The sequence below is a fragment of the Macaca nemestrina genome, chromosome 8 (assembly GCF_043159975.1).
Source record: "Macaca nemestrina isolate mMacNem1 chromosome 8, mMacNem.hap1, whole genome shotgun sequence".
Lineage (NCBI taxonomy): Eukaryota > Metazoa > Chordata > Mammalia > Primates > Cercopithecidae > Macaca > Macaca nemestrina.
This window is the reverse complement of record NC_092132.1, coordinates 144797422-144816896: the sequence shown is the minus strand read 5'-3', so window position 1 is coordinate 144816896 and position 19475 is coordinate 144797422. Positions and strand designations below refer to the sequence as shown.

Genomic DNA, 19475 nt, shown 5'->3' with positions numbered 1-19475 from the left:
TATATTTTTTTATAATTTTAGAGTATGTTCCTTCTTATTAAAAAAATAATTAACTATAAAACAGCCTGAGACAGGTCCTTCAGGAGGTGTCCAGAAGAAGGTATTGTTATCATAGGAGATGACAGCTCCAGGCATGTTCTTGCTCCTGAAGACCTCCCAGTGGGACGTGGGACAAGAGGTAGAGGTGGAAGACCATGAGATCGGTGATCCTAACCCCTGCGTAGGTCTATGAAGAGCTAATGTGTGTGTTTGTGTCTTAATTTCTTTAAAAAATGTTTACAAAGTAAAAAATAATTTTTTAAAAACTAAAAAAGCTCATGAAATAAGGATATAAAGTTTTTTTGTTTTTTTGTTTTTTTTGGTGATGGAGTCTCACTCTGTCACCCAGGCTGGAGTGCAGTGGCGTGATCTCGGCTCACTGCAACCTCCGCCTCTGGGTTCAAGCGATTCTCCTGCCTCAGTCTCCCAAGTAGCTGGGACTACAGGTGCACGTCACCACACCCGGCTAATTTTTGTATTTTTAGTAGAGACAAGGTTTCACCGTATTGGCCAGGCTGGTCTCAAACTCCTGACCTCATGATCTGCCCACCTCGGCCTCCTAAAGTGCTGGGATTACAGGTGTAAGCCACCACACCTGGCCAGAAAGAAAATATTTTTACAGTGTACAATGCGGGTTTTAAGCTATGTTATGACAAAATAATTTTAAGAGATTAAAAAAATAAAAGTTTATAGGTAAAAAAAGTTACAGAAGCTAAGATTAATTTATTAATGAAGAAAGAAAAACTATTCTTCATAAATGTAATGTAGCGTAAGTGTGCAGTGTTTACAAAGCCTATAGCCGTGTGGAGTCTTGTCCTAGGCCTTCACGTTCACTCACTGCTCACTCACTGACTCACCCAGAGCAACTCCAGTCCTGCAAGCTCCATTCATGGTAAGTGTCCTGGACGAGTGCACTATAATATCTTTCATATCATATTTTTACTGTACCTTCTCTATGTTTAGATACACAAATACCATCATGTTACAGTTGCCTACAATATTCACTACAGTAACTTGCTGTATTGGTGTGTAGTCTAGGAACAATAGGCTATGCCATACAGCCTAGGCATGAGCAGGCTACACCATCTAGCTGTGTGTAAGTTCACTCTATGATGCTTGCCTTTAACCACATATTTCTCAGAAAGTATCCCATTTTTAAGCAACCCTCCAACTATCCCTGGCCCACTCAAGAGACTCTTTTTTTTTTTTTCAGACAGAATCTTGCTCTGTCTCCCAGGCTAGAGTGCAATGGCATGATCTCGACTCACTGCAACCTCTGCCTCTCGGGTTCAAGCAATTCTCCTGCCTCAGTCTCTCAAGTAACTGGGACTACAGGTGCCCACTACCATGACTGGCTAATTTTTGTATTTTTAGTAGAGACGGGGTTTCACCATGTTGGCCAGGCTGGTCTTGAACTCCTGGCCTTATGTGATCTGCCTGCCACGGCCTCTCCAAGTGCTGGGATGACAGGCGTGAGCCACTGTGCCCGGCCCCTCATAGACTCTTCTAGATAGAAGCCCTGTCTCACTCTCCTCCCATGTGCCTGTTCCCACCCCCTCCGGCCATCATCTAACATGGTGGCAGAGGGATCCTGTGGGCTCCCTCTGCTCAAAATCTATCACCATCTCCTCCTAGCCACCTATACAATGGTAGCAGGTAGCAGAGGTAGTGGACAGCTGTGCTGTTCTTGACTCCGTGGGGAGGCTTCTAGCTTGTCCCCAGTCAGCATGCTACTCACTTTCAGGCCAAGATACACTTTATCATGTTAGCGAGATGCTCATCTATTCCTATTTTTATGTGTCATTTAAAATTCGGGAACAATCATTGCCTGTATTCTCTAGCTATCATTTTTTCTCATTATTTTTATAAAGAGTGACATTTATGTTTTGGGGTACCATTCTATGGGCTTTTACACATGCATAGATTCATGTTACCCTCACTATAGACAAGATATTGACATTTTTAGTACTCCCAAGAATCCCCTCTATCTACTCCTTTGTACTCACCCTCCCCCATCCCCAACTCCTGGCAGCCACTGACCTGTTATCCATGCCTAGAGTTTTGCTTTGTCCAGAATGCCATACAAATATAACCCTACACAGTACGTGACTTTCTCAGCCTGTGTTCTCTGACTTAGCGTAATGCTTTTGAGATTCCTCTGTTGTTGCAGGCACCCATAGTTCCTTTTTATTTGCGGGTGGTATTCCATCATGTGGGTAGATTACAGTTCACTTATCCATTCACCCATAGAGGGATATTTGGGTATTTCCAGTCTGGAGGATTGTGAACAATCCCACAATAAATATTGCTGTGTGTCTGCTACAATGGCTAAAATAAACACTTCTGATAGTACCAAGTGTTGGCAAGGATGTAAAGTGATAGGAACTCTTATCCATTTTTTTTTTGAGACAGAGTCTTGCTCTGTCTCCCAGGCTGGAGTGCAGGGGTGCGATCTTGGCTCACTGCAACCTCTGCCTCCTGGGTTCAAGTGATTCTCCTGCCTCCTGCCTCAGCCTCCCGAGTAGCTGGGACCACAGGCCCATGCCACCATGCCCAGCTAATTTTTGTATTTTTAGTAGAGACAGGGTTTCACCATGTTGGTCAGCCTGGTCTCAAACTCCTGACCATAGGCCTCCCAAAGTGTTAGGATTACAGGCGTGAGCCACTGCACCCAGCAGGAACTCTTACCCATTGTTGATGGGAATGCAAAATGCTGCAGCCATGTGGAAAGCAATTGGGTAGTTTCGTAAAAGGTTGAGTGTGCACTGACCACGTGACCTAGCAGTCACTATCTGGATATTTATCCCCCCAAAATTAAAAATTGCATTCTCACAAAAATCTCTTTTAAACTCTGTTTTTATTTAATTTTCATTGTTTCTCTAATTTACACACTCCTTATCCCTTACTATGCTGTCCAAAGAATTTTCTGTATTTTATTCTTCCGTTTCTAGCCCAACATCTGCCAGCTCATGCCCCATCGCCTCCTTTTTTCTCACTTTCTCCTCATGTTTTCTTATAACCTCTTCCTTGAGTTTCTAATTTATAATCTTGTTTCACATAGGTGATTGCTTTAAAAGGTTTTATTTTTTATGACTTATGGCAACATATCTACTCAGATTTTTTTATTTGTTCTGGATAATATTTTCCTATTTAGAGTTTCATCTAGTAAATGTTGCTGTTTTTTCCCATCCCTGTTCCTTTAAAAAAAGAATACATATTTATTATGCCTGTGCCGAATCTCTCTTTGCTTCTCATTTTCCTGGGCTATTTCCAGGAGTCCTTCAGGGCATGTATATTTGCTGGAGACTGGTGGCCACAGTGACCATGTCCTTTACTCTGCATGTCTTTTGTGACCCCCAACCCCCTACAGGCCTTCTTTGGATCCCTGTAAATTGGGTGGCCAATAATGCAGCTGGACCCTGTAAGACATGGTTCTTTGTAGCCAGCTCAACATTAAGCTTTCTCAGCAGTAGGCGCTGGAAGGACACTGTAGGCGGAAGGGGCCTTTCTTCCTGGGCCTCTCCAGCATGCTTCTGTTTGCTGCTTCTTGCTCCTGTGGTGTGGTTGCCACCAGCATGTGGGGAACACCTAGTGGTGCTCGACTCTGCCATGCTTCTCTCAGTGAGCTCCAGCCCTGTCTTCTGTTCAGTGACCTGTTCTATAAGTGAGCCAAGGATGGCCCTTAGCTTGTCAATTTGTTCACAGCAGGCTTCTCCTCGTTAGCTCAAAAGCCTGCTGGTCCTAAACTCAATGTTTTACACATCCAGCTGTTTTTGAACATAGTCCAAATACACAGATATTTAGCCATCTAAAGCTTGTCTGCTTTGCATACCCTGTGAAACTGCACCCAACATCTGCTCGCCACAGGTAATACGCAGCCTGCGGCTAGGAAAGGCCCGCAGCCGTTGTTGCCCTTGAGAACTCTCTGACCCAGAGACTCCCCACTGTGCCAGTGAACCACATCACCTAGACGGGTAACCCCCTGTCAGAGTCCTCTTTCCTCAGAAGTCCCCTTGTCCTCTTCCTCTTCTGGATGGTGTCTCCTTAACCTCCAGATAGTCTCAGGCCATAAAGGGCTTCCCCTGCATGCAACCTTCCAAAGTATTCCCCAAATGAAACTTGTGTGTGCTGCCACCACCTTGTGATCATATCTTTTTCTTGGATCAGCATCGAAATCCCCTGAGCCTTCTACACCTTTTCACTGCAGCTGTCCCAAGGCGGACACACACACCCAGGTCTTGCACCCCCCCTAGCCAGTGGGCAGGCTCTGGACAAGCTCCCTGCAGGTGTCTGCAGTCCGCCTGCACTCCAGAGGGGTGTTCCTTGTTGCCATTCCCGGCCACCGTTTCCTGGCCACCTGCACTCCAGAGGGGTGCATTCTGCTTCTCTAGCAAAGGGGATCAGCTCTGGCCCGGGACAACCGGGCAAATGTCTCTGCTTCCGCTGGGTTGCAGACACCTTCTCCGATGTGCTGTGAGTCCCACTCCTGGGGAGGGGGAGAGGCTCCCCTGCCAAGTTTGGTTCCTCCTCAGATACTCTCCTCCTGCCCTGCCATATCTCAGAGTGCTCCTGAGGCTTTGCAGTCACTCCCCAGTTACAGTTTGTGATTCTTCCTGTTAAACTTTCCTTGTTCAAATCACTGCCCAGTTTCCATCTCCTGAGTGGACCCTGTGTATCTTTGGTGCGTCTCCGTGGCCACCCTAAGCCCATACGCCTCTGACAGAGCACTGCCCAGACTTCCCCAGGTCTCCCAGCTCTCTGCAGCCATGACGAACAGATACGGAAAAAGGTGCAGGTTTTCTGAGCTCTCCCCCTCCTCGGCTTGTTTGCGCTACCTCACTCAGCTTTCAGCACTGGTCTTACTTGGGAAGATTCCATGAATAAGGGATAGGGATCTCTCCATGCTTCTCACATACAAATGGCTCTTTCCTTTCTCCTTCAGAAAACGTTCAATGTGGCTACAGGCCTGCTTTTCCAAACTCGTCATGGTTACCATTTCATGAACGGCTTCAAGTCCAGAATGGTGAGTTTCCGTGGCAAGTGAGTATCCAGATGTCTCGGAAACACCTCTGTGGAGGCTCAATCATACATCAGTGGTGGGTTCTGACGGCCGCACATTGCTTCCCAAGAACCCTGTAAGTGTCTTCATCTACATCCTGTCTTGTCAATGTATTGTCTGGGCTGGGCAGCTCAGTAGACCTGTGCACAGCCCTATGAAGCCCTAGGCTCTAAGTGCAGAATGTTGCACTGGCTTTGTGCCCCAGGGTCTCTGCTGTACACCCACTCTCTCCTCTTTATTTAGCCAACCGTATCCAAATGCGGGCTGCTAGTCAGAGCTATGCACCCAGTACATCAGTACACTCTCTCCTGTCTGTCTTCTGTGTATGAAGACAACACACTGGAGTCATTTATTGAATACCTTCCCATTGAGCACCTACTATGTGCTGTTCCGAGAGCTGGGGACATAGGAGTTGACAAGACTGCCTAGGTCCCTGTCATCAAGGAGCTTACAATCTCATCTCTCAGTGGGATTCATTCCTCTTCTTTCGGTCAGGAGAGTTTCCCTGGACTGTCAACCCACCGGTTCAGAGATTTGTCAGAGTTTGGGCTCCTGGTTCCTACCTATCTAATCCTAGCCATGCTCCAGACCACGGTAGCTCACCCACTGCACTGGACTTCTCCTTAGTTGTCAACTCACTGTTTACAAACGTGTCTATGAATGTGAATTGCACTATCACCCTTGTTAGCACTGGTGCTTTTATATTCATTCTTTAGATTAGACATGGCCGTGGTAAATGTCACTGTGGTAATGGGAACGAGAACATTCAGCAACATCCACTCAGAGAGAAAGCAAGTGCAGAAGGTCATTATTCACAAAGATTACAAACCGCCCCAGCTCGACAGTGACCTCTCTCTGCTTCTACTTGCCACACCAGTGCAATTCAGCAATTTCAAAATGCCTGTCTGCCTGCAGGAGGAGGAGAGGACCTGGGACCGGTGTTGGATGGCAGAGTGGGTAATGACAAATGGGTATGGTACGTGCCCTCTTTTCAGAACCCACAGAAAGCCCAAATGTAGGGTGCCCTGGGCTAGAGAGCATGAGGCTTTGGGTGTGGGAATGCTTGGGTCTGAATTGTGGCTTTGTCTCTCTTGAGCTCCTTCACCTTCCTCACCTTTAGTTTTCTCATCTATAGAACACCAGGAACGCCTCCTCAAATAAGTTATGGGGATTAAATTAAATGAGGTACCCAGTAAAAGCCTAGGACATAGAAGAATCTCAAAATATGAGACCGATGATAATTTTTGTGGAGTCAAAAGCATGATAAGCCAGTTTGGATCATCCCACTTGTGGCTGTTTCACAATGGCCATCTCCCCATCTATTGGCCACCCCATGTAAAACACCATCCCGAGATAGCTCTGAGCCACTGATTCTCCAACCAAGCTCCATTACGATGATTCCACCCCTTTCCCTGCAGGGCACCAGGCTGCCTGGCCAGGGAAGATCTCTGGGAGGGTGGGAGTGTGGTGGGGAGAAGGCCAAGAGTTCCCCTGGCATTGTGGTCAGTTCCTTCCTACAAAGTGGTATGACCAGGCATGTCTTCTTCTTGGTTTCTCCATTTGGCTTGGTGAAGACACTGGCCAACACCAATTCAGAAGTTGGGCTGCTCTGATCCTCAGGACAAAGCCTGGCTGTGAAGGGATGGTGGGGCCAGGGAGGACCTTCATTCCAAGTTCCCCTGGCAGGGGCTGAGGCTGGGGCTTTTGTGGGCTGCTTCTGCAGAGAGTGAACTTCCCACAGGAAGCACACATTTACTGGAGGAACTTCTTGTTGGGACTGTTGGAGAGGAGACTGAAGTCATCCCAGGCCTCCACGCCCTGTGAATTTGTGATCTGCTGGATGCTGGTGGCCTCCCAGGCTTCCATGCTGATCACGTGTGGGCTGGTCACTGTTGGCAGCTGATGCAGTGCTCACTCTCACACCGGCTTTCTCCCTTTGTCAGACCAATATGATGACCTAAACATGCACCTGGAAAAGCTGAGAGTGGTGCAGATTAGCCAGAAAGAATGTGCCAAGAGGGTAAACCAGCTCTCCAGGAACATGATTTGTGCTTGGAAGGAACCAGGCACCAATGGTATCTGCAAGGTACTCACCCCTGCCCAGCCCCCTTCTCCCTCCAGGTACCCCATCACTTTCTAGGTTCCCAAACAGGGCAGAGGCTAGCCTACACCACTAGGACCCTCCTGTTTTCCCCTCCATGTTCTTTCTGGAGGTACCATTGATAGCAGACTGTTCTTCCTTTTCTCATTCCCAGGGAGACAGTGGGGCACCTCTGGTTTGTGCTATTTATGGAACCCAGAGACTCTTCCAAGTGGGTGTCTTCAGTTGGGGCATAAGGTCTGGCTCCAGGGGGAGACCTGGTATGTTTGTGTCTGTGGCTCAATTTATTCCATGGATCCAGGAGGAGACAGAAAAGGAGGGGAAAGCCTACACCATAATCTCAGGATCCACGAGAAGCTCGCTGGTGTGTGTTCCTCAGTACCTTTTCTTGCTAGGACTGGGGTCTCAAATGCTGCTGGCCACCATGTTTACCGGTGATAAACCTAATTGCTAAGCTTTGGACCCACCCTTTTTCCTTCTTTTTCTTCTCTCTCCTCTCTTCCTTTCCATTCTCACACAAGCATCTGTGGAGCATCTGCTATGGGGTAGCATCTACACCGACTCCCAGAAGTTAGACATGGACTCAATTCTTCCAAATCTCACAGTCTAATGAAGGAATGTTAAACACAATGCTAAAAAGAGGCACGCGCAGTGCATTGGGAATCCCGGAGGAAAACAGTAACCTCCAACAAAGAAGGACAGTTTCAGGAAAGGGTTGGAAACTCAACCTTGGGAAATCACTTATGTTTCTTAACCTCAGTTTCCTTATCCATGAAAAAGAGATTCCATTAGATGAACTGTAAGGTCTTTCATCAAACCAACATTCTGTAATGCTTAATAACTTATTTATCTCGTGGAACACAATATTACCTCGTCATTGCCCCACTCTAATTCCATCAGTTCTGTGCATGATACGGACGCACACACAGGGAACCCCCATCTGAGGTGCAAATGCTTTCGTCTCCTGGGCCATCCATGAAAGAAAGTCTCTGGTAGAGTTAGGATCAGGGGTCTTTCATCTGGTTTGGACTTGAAGATGGGGAGATGATGGCTTGCTACTTACAGACCACACCATTATTTCTTTCTCCTTATTTATCCAAATAAAAAGTTAGGATAATGGGGTGGATGAGAGGAAGTGGCAACATCTGCCCTCTCCACATATGTGGGTCACTGAGTGAAGCCCACTGCCAGTCGCCAGAGTCTTCATCCATCCAGTAAGAAAGGATAACCATTCCAGGACGAGAAAGCAAGCACATCTTTTCACTGAGTGGAAACAAAATAGCTTGTGTGGCCAGACTGAAATACAAACGATAAGAATTTGTTTTTAGAAAACTAAGAGACCACGTGTATTTAAAGATTGGTGCCATGAAGGAGAGTCAGGGGCTAGTGGTAGTTTTCTGAGGGGTCCTTTCTTGGTTATGTCCACCTGGCATAGCTACAAAGGAAACAATCATATGTGGCCCCATAAAAGAGAAAGACATTCATCTGCTCATTCATTCATGCATTCAGATACTTTGTGAAACAGGCACTGGAAAGATACAGGAATGTAGATGGTATGGGTGCTTCATGACGTCTAATGTATATGTTACAGCCAAATTTGTGCCTCTTCTCATAGGGTCCCTCGCAATTAGTAATTAGTTCCATTATATAAATGCAGTTGTTCCTCGGTATCTATGGGAAATTGGTTCCGGACCCTTCTCGGATACGAAAATCCACGGATGCTCAAGTTCCTCATATAAAACAGTATTTGTATGTAACCTATGCAATCCTTCTACATATTTTAAATCTTCTCTAGATTACTTATAGTACCTAATACAATGTCAATGCTATGTAAATAGTTGTTATACTGTATTGTTTAAGGATAATAATTTTTAAAAAGTTTGTGCATGTTCAGTACAGATACAACCATCCCTATTTTTTCCAAATATTTTTGATCTGAGGTTGGTTGAATCCACAGATGCAGAACCCATGGATATGGAGGGCCAACTGAACATGTATACGTATATGTATACATATACTTCTGTATGTACATGTATCTGTATACATACCTATGTATGTATGCACGTGTCTGTATACATACATAATTTTATATACACATAAGTATATAAAAATACATATTGTTTTACTTCTAAATACATATCATTTATTTATGGATAGTTTCCTTTCATTACATATATGTAAAGAGAGAGGGGTTTATTTTAAAGAACTGGCCCATGTGATTATCAAGTTTAAAATCTGTGGGGAAGGCAGGTAAACTGGAGACCCAGGGAAGAGTTGATGTTGTAGTATCAAGTCCGAAGGCCATCTGGGGGCAAAATTTCTTATTTGGGGGACTTAAATCCTTTCTCCTAAGACCTTCATCTGATTGGATGAGGCCAACTCACATATGGAGGGCAATCTGCTTTCCTCAAGGTCTACTGATTCAAATGTTAATCACATCTAAAAATAGCCTTCAGAGCAACATCTAGACTGCTGTTCAACCAAACAACTGAGCACCAGAGCCTGGCCAAGTTGGACACATTAAATTAACCATCACAGTGTCATAGTCCAATCTCTCAGGCTACTGGGAACAACAGGAAATGCAGCACTTCCCTCTTTGAAGTTTAATAGAACACAACACACACCCAACATTAGATGGCAAAAGAAAGTGAATTCCCTATGCCACTAAAACGCCACTCTTCTTGATGCGCTTCAGTTCACGAAAGGAGACACTTGGTTCTTTTCTCTCATGACCCTCAGATAGGGTTCCCTCTTTAAGTCAAAGTCACAAAGATTAATTGTTTTTATTTTAGCTTTTTTATCTCTACATTTTAAAAAATGAACAGGCTTTTGACAGTTACAGGTTTATAAAAAAAATTTGAGCAGAAAGTATTATACAATGGATTCTCAGAGGCCCCAGATCCCAATTTCTCCTATTTTAATATCTTGCATTAGTGTGGCACATTACAATTAATGAGCCAATATTGATGCATTATGACTAACTAGAATCTAGAGTTTACATTAGGATTCACTGTTTGCATTGCACATGCTATGGGTTTTGATGAGTGTATAATGACATGTGGCCACCATTGCAGTAATCACACAGAGTGGCTTCCCTGCCTAAAAATCCTCAGTGCTTCACTTGTTCATCTATACCCTGGCAACCACTGATATTTTTACAGTCTCCCACAGATTCCCATGAATTAAGTTCAGCCAAATATGAGTACAAAACACACAATTGCTAAATTCATAAACAGAAAACAAACCACCATGAAAAAGAGCAGGAAAGAAGATTACACACCTAGAGTTCAGATATTTAAAGTATTAGACAGTAAATATAAATAATTATGTATAAAATATTTTTTAAAAGGAAGAAACTTAAAATGAGACTGAAAACAAAATACCATCAAAAAAATGGCCAGGCAGAATTGAAAAAGAATCCATTGGAATTTATGGAAATAAAAATATAATCAGTAAACTAGTAGATGGATCTGAACGTTACTCAGGATGCTAAAAGGCAATATGGGAAAACATGAGAGAGAAGTATTGAAACAAGGCAGATGAAGTTAAAAGGACTAACATATGACTACCGAAGTTTCAGAAGCAAAGAATAGAAATAACGGAGATAAAGGAAACATTCAATGAGTCCGTGACCAAGAATGTTCCATAATTAATGAAAGACATTGATCTTCCAATTCTGGAAGCACAACAGAGTCCAAGCAGAATTTATGTATCTCTCAACACATTTTAGTGAAATGGCAGAATAATAAAGGCAGAGAAAATCTCAAAATCAGCACATGTGAGGAAAAAAGGGATTACTTACAGAGGAGCATCAAATCAACAGACTTCTCAACAGCAGCAAGGGAAGCTAAAAGATGGAATAGTACTACCAATGTGCTGAGAAAAAATAACTGCGACAAATTGTTGACACTAAAAACTATCATTCATGTAAAACATATTTTAAAACATGGTTTTCCACTAAAAAAATTAATACAGAGGTGCCACAGAACGCCATTTCGGTCAATGATGAACTACATATATGATGGTGGTCAGAGCAAGACACTACACCATATGGCCTAGGTGTGTAGTAGGCTGTTCCATCTAGGTTTGCATACATTGATGTGTGCCTAGCAATGAAATTCCTAGTGATACATTTCTTAGAATGTATCCTGACATGACTGTATTTTAAAACACTTAAAATTTTAAAAATTTGAAGGTGGCATATATAGGAATATTCATAGCACCCTAGTTTGTAATAACAAAAAATTAGAAACACATACTTGCTAAATTCATAAATAGAAAACAGACCAATCTAAATGCTCATTATCAGAGACCTGAATAAAGTTTGGTATAGTCAAACAACAGAATGTCATTAGAAGGTGATTACGTACATCAGCTGGAGTTAAACAAATCAACGTAGCTTAATCTCACAATGCAGCACAAAGGCAAGTTACAGAAAAATGTATTCAGTGTGATATTTTTATAAATTTTAAAAATGTGTAAGGATATATTCAGATGTAGAAAAAGTAGGCAACTGCAAAGGGAAAAGAAATGCAAAGTTCAGGATATTCGTTATGGCTAGAAGAAATGGAGAGATCATCAGAGAGCTTCAACTCTGTAGTGTTTTATTTTATGGTATTATTGTTTATATCATTTTGTATATTTAATATTTTACTGTAATTTTAGAAAGAAACGGAAAGGAGTGAAACAGAGAGAGAAAATTTGAAGTATTTATAAGCTCTTCTCATTTTGCAAAACAAAATGCATTTTTAATGGCAAAACTAGTACTTGCAAGAGACAGTTGAAAGGGGAACAAGGATGAAAGAATAGAGCAGCTCTAGGTTAGTAAACAGAAACCCTTATCTTACGAGCAGGCTTGGTTGCAGGGCTGCTCCTCCAGCTTGCCAGGGATTTTATAAGGTCACGTCATTGTGGCTGTGACCTAAGGCCAGGAGACTGGTGTGCCAGCCAGTGGTTGGGAGGTAGTGGGAAACATGGCTACTGTCTCTCCCCCAGGCTGTCTCAGAGCCTGTAGCTGATGACCAGGAGGAAATATCACACTGAAGAGTTAGGTCACTGTAAAAATCCAATCCATCTCTACCAGAGCTCAGCTTTAGCTGGCGCTGCTACTGCCTGCATTGTGCATTGCAGATATTAGTAAGTGCATCTCATTGGACCCAAAAATCACATCCAGAATTCTAGAGTAAGGCAGTTGCAACATGACACAGAACAAATGGAATGAGGAGAGGGGAACTGGATTTTGAGTGCTTACTGAGACACGATCTAGCAAGCCTACCACTTTGGCTGCTCAGCGTATGCACACAACCTTCTTTATTAAAATTCCTAGAAAACAAGAATAGTAACAACAGCATGCTCCTGACACAACACGACTATTCTCTACACAAACAGAACACTCTGATCCTCTCTGAAAAGTCTCATAAAATCATCATATCCATCTTTGAGTGAGATTGTTTAATCACAATCTCAGCTTCACATCCCTGTCAGTTTGGGTCCTCCAAGAGCCAATGCCAAGACTGAATTATATGTGAAAGAGATTTATTGGTGGAAATGCCTGGCAACAATAAAGGATCTTGGGAACAGGAGGAGGCAGAGCATCTTCAGACCCCATTGCAGGTCTGAGAAAGTCTGGACCAGGTTGATGAGAGTTCATGAGCAAAGGGTACCAGGTTGAGAGCAGTAATGGCCCAAGAAAAATTGGCCCCTGCCACTCTCAGCCACTGGCTGGGTGTACTCCGTAGAAGTGCAGTGTTGGTCCGACAGCTATGATGGATCTGGAGGAGCAGTAGTTGAAGGCCATCATCAACTATGCTTCCCACAGCAGGTTCTTTTGAAGTAGATCTGGGTGGTACACCTCCATGGCCACCACAATCTCATATCCTAAAGATCAGTAATAAATGTAACCAATGTGAACACTTGGGGAAAAGGAGGTAAAAGGGGAAATTGGTATATACAAATACATAAAACAAACATGAAAATCCAGGCAGCTGCAGTTGTTCTCAAGTCTTCAACTGATCCTGAGACCACAGCTGGCCTTCTTCCAATTTGAACCTCAGCTGATTGTGGTTCTTTATTTGTTGGGGTGACCACGCATTCATTTCTGAACTCTCAATGATTTTTCCTGGATGGGGTTGCTATGGTTTCCCACTGATTTCTCCCTTTGGACAATGAAATAGAAAGAGCATCTTCAAAGGATGTAATGGATTTCAGACATATTCCCCCTTGTCTCCATGTGTGTAGCAAATCTCTGTTCTTTGCTATTTGGGGTCAGTCTTCTCAGCCAGTACACTAACCTCCTCCTTTGCCTATTGGCTTAGTGGTATAATGAACTCCAAATGTCCAGGTGGCAGTCTCAACTCTCCATGCAATAAACCCATCATATTCCCTGGTAGAGGCATTCTTCCCTTGGGAACTAACATCTCTAAATCTCCAGAGCTCAAAGTTGCGGTGGTAAAAAGCAAAACGTTATTGGGTGTGGATCGTTAAGTGCAACAGTAAATGAAGCCAGTCCCATTCTTTTCCCTTGGTTCCCAAACCCAAGTTTTCTGGCCACACAAGGATCAGCTCCTATTGAATGTGCTTCATAATAGACACGGTACTTTGTAAAAGAGCACTCCAGCCTCACATGTCATGAGATCTCAACAGGCTCAGTTGCACGACCTTCATGGGGCCATTCCACTATTCTATCAGGCATGCTGCTTCTGGGTGGTGGGACCTATGGGAAGATCCGTGAATCCCATGGGCACCAAGTGCATTGCTTCAGTTCTGTTGCATTTTAATCTGTTGCATTTTAATCAGTTTGTAAGAAGTAATGCCAAATGCAAAACCATAGTGATGAATAACCAGGCATTTAGTAAGTTTTGTGTGACGAGGCAGCAGAGGCCTTTTGGGCCTGGGAGACACATCCATAGACAGAATAAATAAATGTCTACTACTGTGATGAAAAATTGCTGACTACTCCATGAGGGAAGGGGTCAACTGTAATCAATTTTCCACCAGATGGGTACGTGCTACATCATCCCCAGCCTACAGATGATGGCCACAGCAGGGCCTTCCAAGGATGCTGGTGCCCACCTTGGAAATGTATTTTTCAATGCCTAATATAACAAAGCATCCTCAGGGATCTCATAAACTAGAGTTAAAGGATGGGGGAGCAGGTCACAATTAATAAATCCATTCTGGCATTTTTATCTGAGACTTTGGATTCCTTCTTTTATATTCTGGAAAGCAATTCTGTTTAACATAGGCCATTTTTTTTGGTCCAGGGTTTTAGTCCTTCAATCAAATAGAGCCACTTCCAGCTGCTCTAATGACATTCTGTTGTTTGGCTATACCAAAATGTATTCAGGTCTCTGATAATGAGCACTTAGATTGGTTTGTTTTCTATTTATGAATTTAGCAATTATGTGTTTCTAATTTTTTGTTATTATAAACTATGGTGCTGTGAATTCAGAATTTCTCGTAAGTGCACCTAGACTGATAAATTTGGCCCAGTCAAATCAAATTCTAAGTCCCTTAGAATCCATTCTTGCACATAATCCTCAGGTTTCTACAAGTATATATTAGGGGAATGTTGCAGTTCTTTTAATGTGTTTTCTATCTTCTCCTGGGCCAGATTTGAACTGATTTATATGAATTCTACCGGGATGGCTCTACTGACTGCTGTGAGAGGTGATTGGGGGTAGTGGGCTATGGGAGAATCAGCATTCCCTGGGAAAGTACTATCTTTATATAAGTCTTTACAAAGTCTTCAAGCAAGAAAGGACTAGGGTCCCAGAAAGGAAAGGAAGGGAAGCTCAGTGGACTTTAAGGTTGTGAAGTACGTTGATTCATCTTAATATGCCCAAGTTTCCCAATGCAATACTCCTGGTCACAGTGCTTCCCAATTAATCACCTTTCACATAAGCTCCTAAAGAGGCTGTGAATTCAAGTTAGGTTGTAATTCTGCCACCTGCAGGAACAACCCTGGGTTCAGTTTCTGCTATGATAAGAGATTTCTTCAGGGGCAGTTGTAGAAGCTTCTTTGATGCTTCTGCAATGCTTTTGAGTTATGCCTCTGAGGTGAAATTTTAAAGCCTTGAGATTGTTGGGGTATTTTGTTCTGTATTTTTTCTGTAAATTTTCCATTCAGTAACTTTAACCCTTGTACTTCTCTCTTCCACCAGAGTATTCTATCAAAAAGGTGCTTGGTCTCTTTTAATAGGCAATTGATTCCATGAACGACAGGTCATAACTTAAGACACTGCATGCCATGGACTACCAGAAACCCATTTTCCACTAGCCAGGAGGTCATTACTGGCTTCAAGCTAATCCATGCCTAACAACACATCTTAGATTTCCCTCCATCTTTGCAGTTGTATTTCCTGGAACCACTTTCAGTACCAAATACTGTATCAGTCAGGATTCTTTCAGGAAAATAGAAAACGCTCATGTATGTCAAACAGAAAGGTATTTAATACATGAAAATGGGTACTTCTAGAACCATCAAAAGTGCTTGAGTGTCAAGGTCAGGAAAAACAGTTGCTTCTTTTCAAGAGTTCAGTAAACTACAGGAATCATTGGAACCCCCTGCAAATGATACAATTAGCTTCAGTATCAGGATGATTTGCAGGAGAAGACCCAAAGTTAATGGCAAAACCTCATGACTGCCATCTGCTGAAATCTGCGAGCCTGCACACAGCTGCCATGGGAAAATGATTGCTCCCTTTCCCCTGCCTCCTAAAGCTTGGCGGAGAATCTAAATTGGAAGCCTGCTGGGATCCTGAGAAACATAGCTCTTAGACTTTCAGCCTCTACAATACCTGGGAGACTTAGAAAGGCAGCGATGGTGCTAAAAATCAGTATATAATATCTGGCATATTGACCTGCTAAATGTGGAAAACAAAAAGAGTAATTCCCTCATGTGGTTGCTATGAGGATTAAGCAAGATAACACTTGCAAAGTCCTGGGCATAGTATATTGTACATGATAAGGCTTACTAATGGGTAGTGTGGTGTCTTTATCAGCCCTAAAATAAAAATAGCTCATAGCTGTCAACTCTGTCCTCTGTGAGAATGTGCTAGATGATACTGAGCCATTATTTTCCATTTGTCTCCCATTTCCCCAGTACAGATCCATGTGCCGTACTTCCCTCGGTGCTGGGAGGCTGGCTCCTAGGGACTGAGTTACCTGGGATCCTAAATGCCACTTGGCTTGACCTCAGCAAGTACCAACAGAAAGTACCAGGGCAGGAAGGGAGATGGTTGGGGTATTTCTTCCCCATCACTTTCCTGTTTGGGCCATTGTTCTGCCACTGGCTGGGTCCATTCTGGACTCAGTTCCCACGGGGTAGTCCCTCCTTTACGCTTGCGGTCCTCACTGGATTCCAATGACAGTATCTTCCCCTATGGCTTACTGCTGCTGTTCAACTCTGGACACCTTGTTCTCCTTCGCTGAATCCCTTTACAATGCCCACAACTTTCAGTCCCTTCATTAAAATGCCTTCATTTGCACTTTCAGAGTAGAATCGTGTTTCCTTCTGGAGCCCTTCCTAATTGATATGCTCAGGGCCATCTTCCTTAACACCCCAGACCTGCTGGTTTCGGAGCCATCGACCTCCTCATTTCCACCGCAGAAGGCTAGAGGGAGATTCGGAAAATCAGGGCAGGGCCCAGGAGAAGGTGAGGAGTGATGGCCAGTGGAGAAGTGGAATGAAGCTGAACTCTAAGTTGGCATCGCATGCCCCTCTTGGCTGGCATGGGGATTTCATCTCCAAGAGGCCGGTGGACTGTGGCACACAGACAATGCCCTCCTGGACACAAGTCCGGGGCCCCCACCTGGCACCCCTGTCCAAAGTGGAGTCGCTACATCTGGAGTTGCACTTCTCTTGCATTGCCTGCAAAGATCCAACTGTCCCCGTACAGGGGAAGAATTAGGGCACAGCTGAAACCCAAAAAGGAAAAGAAATGGGCTGAAATCCACGGGGAGCAATGTCTGTTTCTTAGTCTGTCTCCTGCCCCAAATAGCTCCCCACTCCTCCCGCAGCTTGTGTTGACGCGTGGCTTTCCCTGGCAGCAGATGCCACCGGAACGTAAACTAGGACGCAGAGGGTGGTGATGAGCCACAGGCCCTCAGGCCATGTCCTGTCCTGCCCTGACTCCCCAGGCTCCCTTGCCTGGAGTTCAGAGCACAGACCCTGAGTGACCCCCTGCTCGCCAGGATGTCCCAGCAGGGCCCCTGCTCTCCAGAGCCACAGCAAATTAGGGGGACCCTCTGTTCAGCCTGGGAGGGAGCCGGGGTCCCATTTGTGAACTGGTGGGCAGAGGGGGTAGTGCCAGGTGGAGTGGCAGCTCTCCCTCCTATCCCTGCCCCATCCCTACCCTGTCCACCCCTTTCATTCCCTCCCGCTGTGGCCCTGATGAGCCCTCTCAGGGAAGCCCATTCTCCCTCTGAACTTTCAGGGAGTGAGGCTTACCTGCTCTTTCCCCTGGGACAGCTTTGAGGTCGGTCTCAAACAGGACCTTTCTCTCCCTGCACAGGTTCTTTCAGAGCACAGCTTCAGCCTGGTTACTTCTGGCACCAGCCAGGAGGAACAGACTTTTTCCCACACAGCAGTTACCACCAGAAGTACCTGAACAAGATCACCCTCAGCTCCTGCAGCCTCAGGGCACCCAAGTGTCCTGTCCACTAGGCATTAGTTACGGACAAAGATTTGTGTAGCCCTTCACTTTGCACGCTGAAGCTCTAACCCTGGCTGCAACTGGAGAGGGGGCCGCCAAGGAAGTCATTAAGGTTAACTGAGATATGGGGTGGGGCCCTGGTCAATAGGATGGTGTCCTTATGAGGACACTTATAAGATGGACGCCCACTTGCCCCCCTGACTCCTCTGGCACAGGAACTGAGGAAGAGTCACAAGAGGACACAGCAGATGCTGGTCACCTGCAGGCTAGGAAGAAAGCCCTCCCCAGGAACCTGGGTCTTGGATTTCCAGCCTCCGCTGTGGAAAATAAATGTGTGTTGATCAATCCACCGAGTCTATAGCGTTTTGTAACGGTGGCCTGAGCAGACCAAGAAAGTATGAAAACATAACTTCTCCCCACGTGTTGAAGTTACAACAGCAATGCTTTCAACAAATTGGGCAATGCTTTTGTGGTTCCCACTGGGCGAGTGTTGAAGCTCACAAAACGCAAAGGCATTTTTGAACGTCTGGTCTTTGACGTATAATTTCTATTCAGCAAATTCACCACTTCAAGATGGATGGTTCTGTGAATTCTGATGAATGTAAATGGCTGTGACCAGTACCACAGTTAAGACATAGAAGCTTGGCTGGATGCAGTGCCTCATGCCTGTAACCCCAGCACTTTGGGAGACTGAGGTGGGCGGATCACCTGAGGTCAGGTGTTTGAGACCAGCCTGACCAACATGGTGAAACCCCTTCTCTACTCAAAATACAAAAATTAGCTGGGCGGGGAGGCATGTGCCTGTAATCTCAGTTATTCAGGAGGCTGAGGCTGGAGAATTGCTTGAACCTGGGAGGTGGAGTTTGCAGTGAGCCGAGATCACGCCATTGCACTCCAGCCTGGGTGACAAGAGCGAAATTCCGTTTCAAAAAAAAAGAGACATAGAACATTTTCGTCACCCCAAAACATTCCCCTGTGCTCCTTAGTAATCCATCCTCTTCCTGGAATCCCACACCCTGGCAACAACTGATGCGTTCTCTAAGCTGGGAGTTTTGACTTTCCCAGAATGCCATGGAATCACATGGTGTGCAGTGGCTCGTGTCTGGCTTCTCCAACTCGGCGCGATGCTCATGAGATCCGAGTTGCTGTCCATGTCAGTCAGCTGTTCCTCTTTGCTGCTGTGTAGCACTGCTGTTGTGTGGATGCACCACAGTTTGTTCATTCCTTCCCCTGATGATGGACATTGAGGTTGTTACCAGTTTTTAGCAATTAAGAAGAAAGCCACCATGAACAATGGGTACTGGTTTTCATGTGGATGTATGTTTCTATGCAATCCTGTTTTGATTCAAATGTGAACTCATCTACTACTGTGCTAGGCAATTTTTGGATGATTTGGGGTCTAAATGAAGATAATGCAGGTGCTTGCTGTGTTCTCCCTTTCTGAAGTCTGGGACTGCCATGGAATTTGTGTGGTTTCTTTGGGCAGGACGGCAGGTAATGCAGGAATTCTTTTATCTATGCCTTGTTCCATCTCATATACATGTGCCCTCTAGTGCTCAAAAGTTTGCAAACACTTAGAGCAGTGATGAGATGTTTTGCTCTACTGACCCCAAATACACGC

The 19475-nt window shown here is 44.6% G+C and overlaps 1 protein-coding gene and 1 long non-coding RNA gene across 2 annotated transcripts in view; one reads left to right on the top strand and one right to left on the bottom strand.

The window, feature by feature from the left end:
• Window positions 1–19475, bottom strand: part of LOC105491157 (serine protease 55) — a 75830-nt gene that overhangs the window by 54142 nt on the left and 2213 nt on the right. The gene's annotated exons all lie outside the window — the stretch shown is intronic.
• LOC105491159 (uncharacterized) lies at window positions 7486–17850 on the top strand. The gene is made up of 3 exons (XR_011606410.1): window positions 7486–7563; window positions 16695–16855; window positions 17714–17850. It is a non-coding gene; the product is annotated as an uncharacterized lncRNA (long non-coding RNA).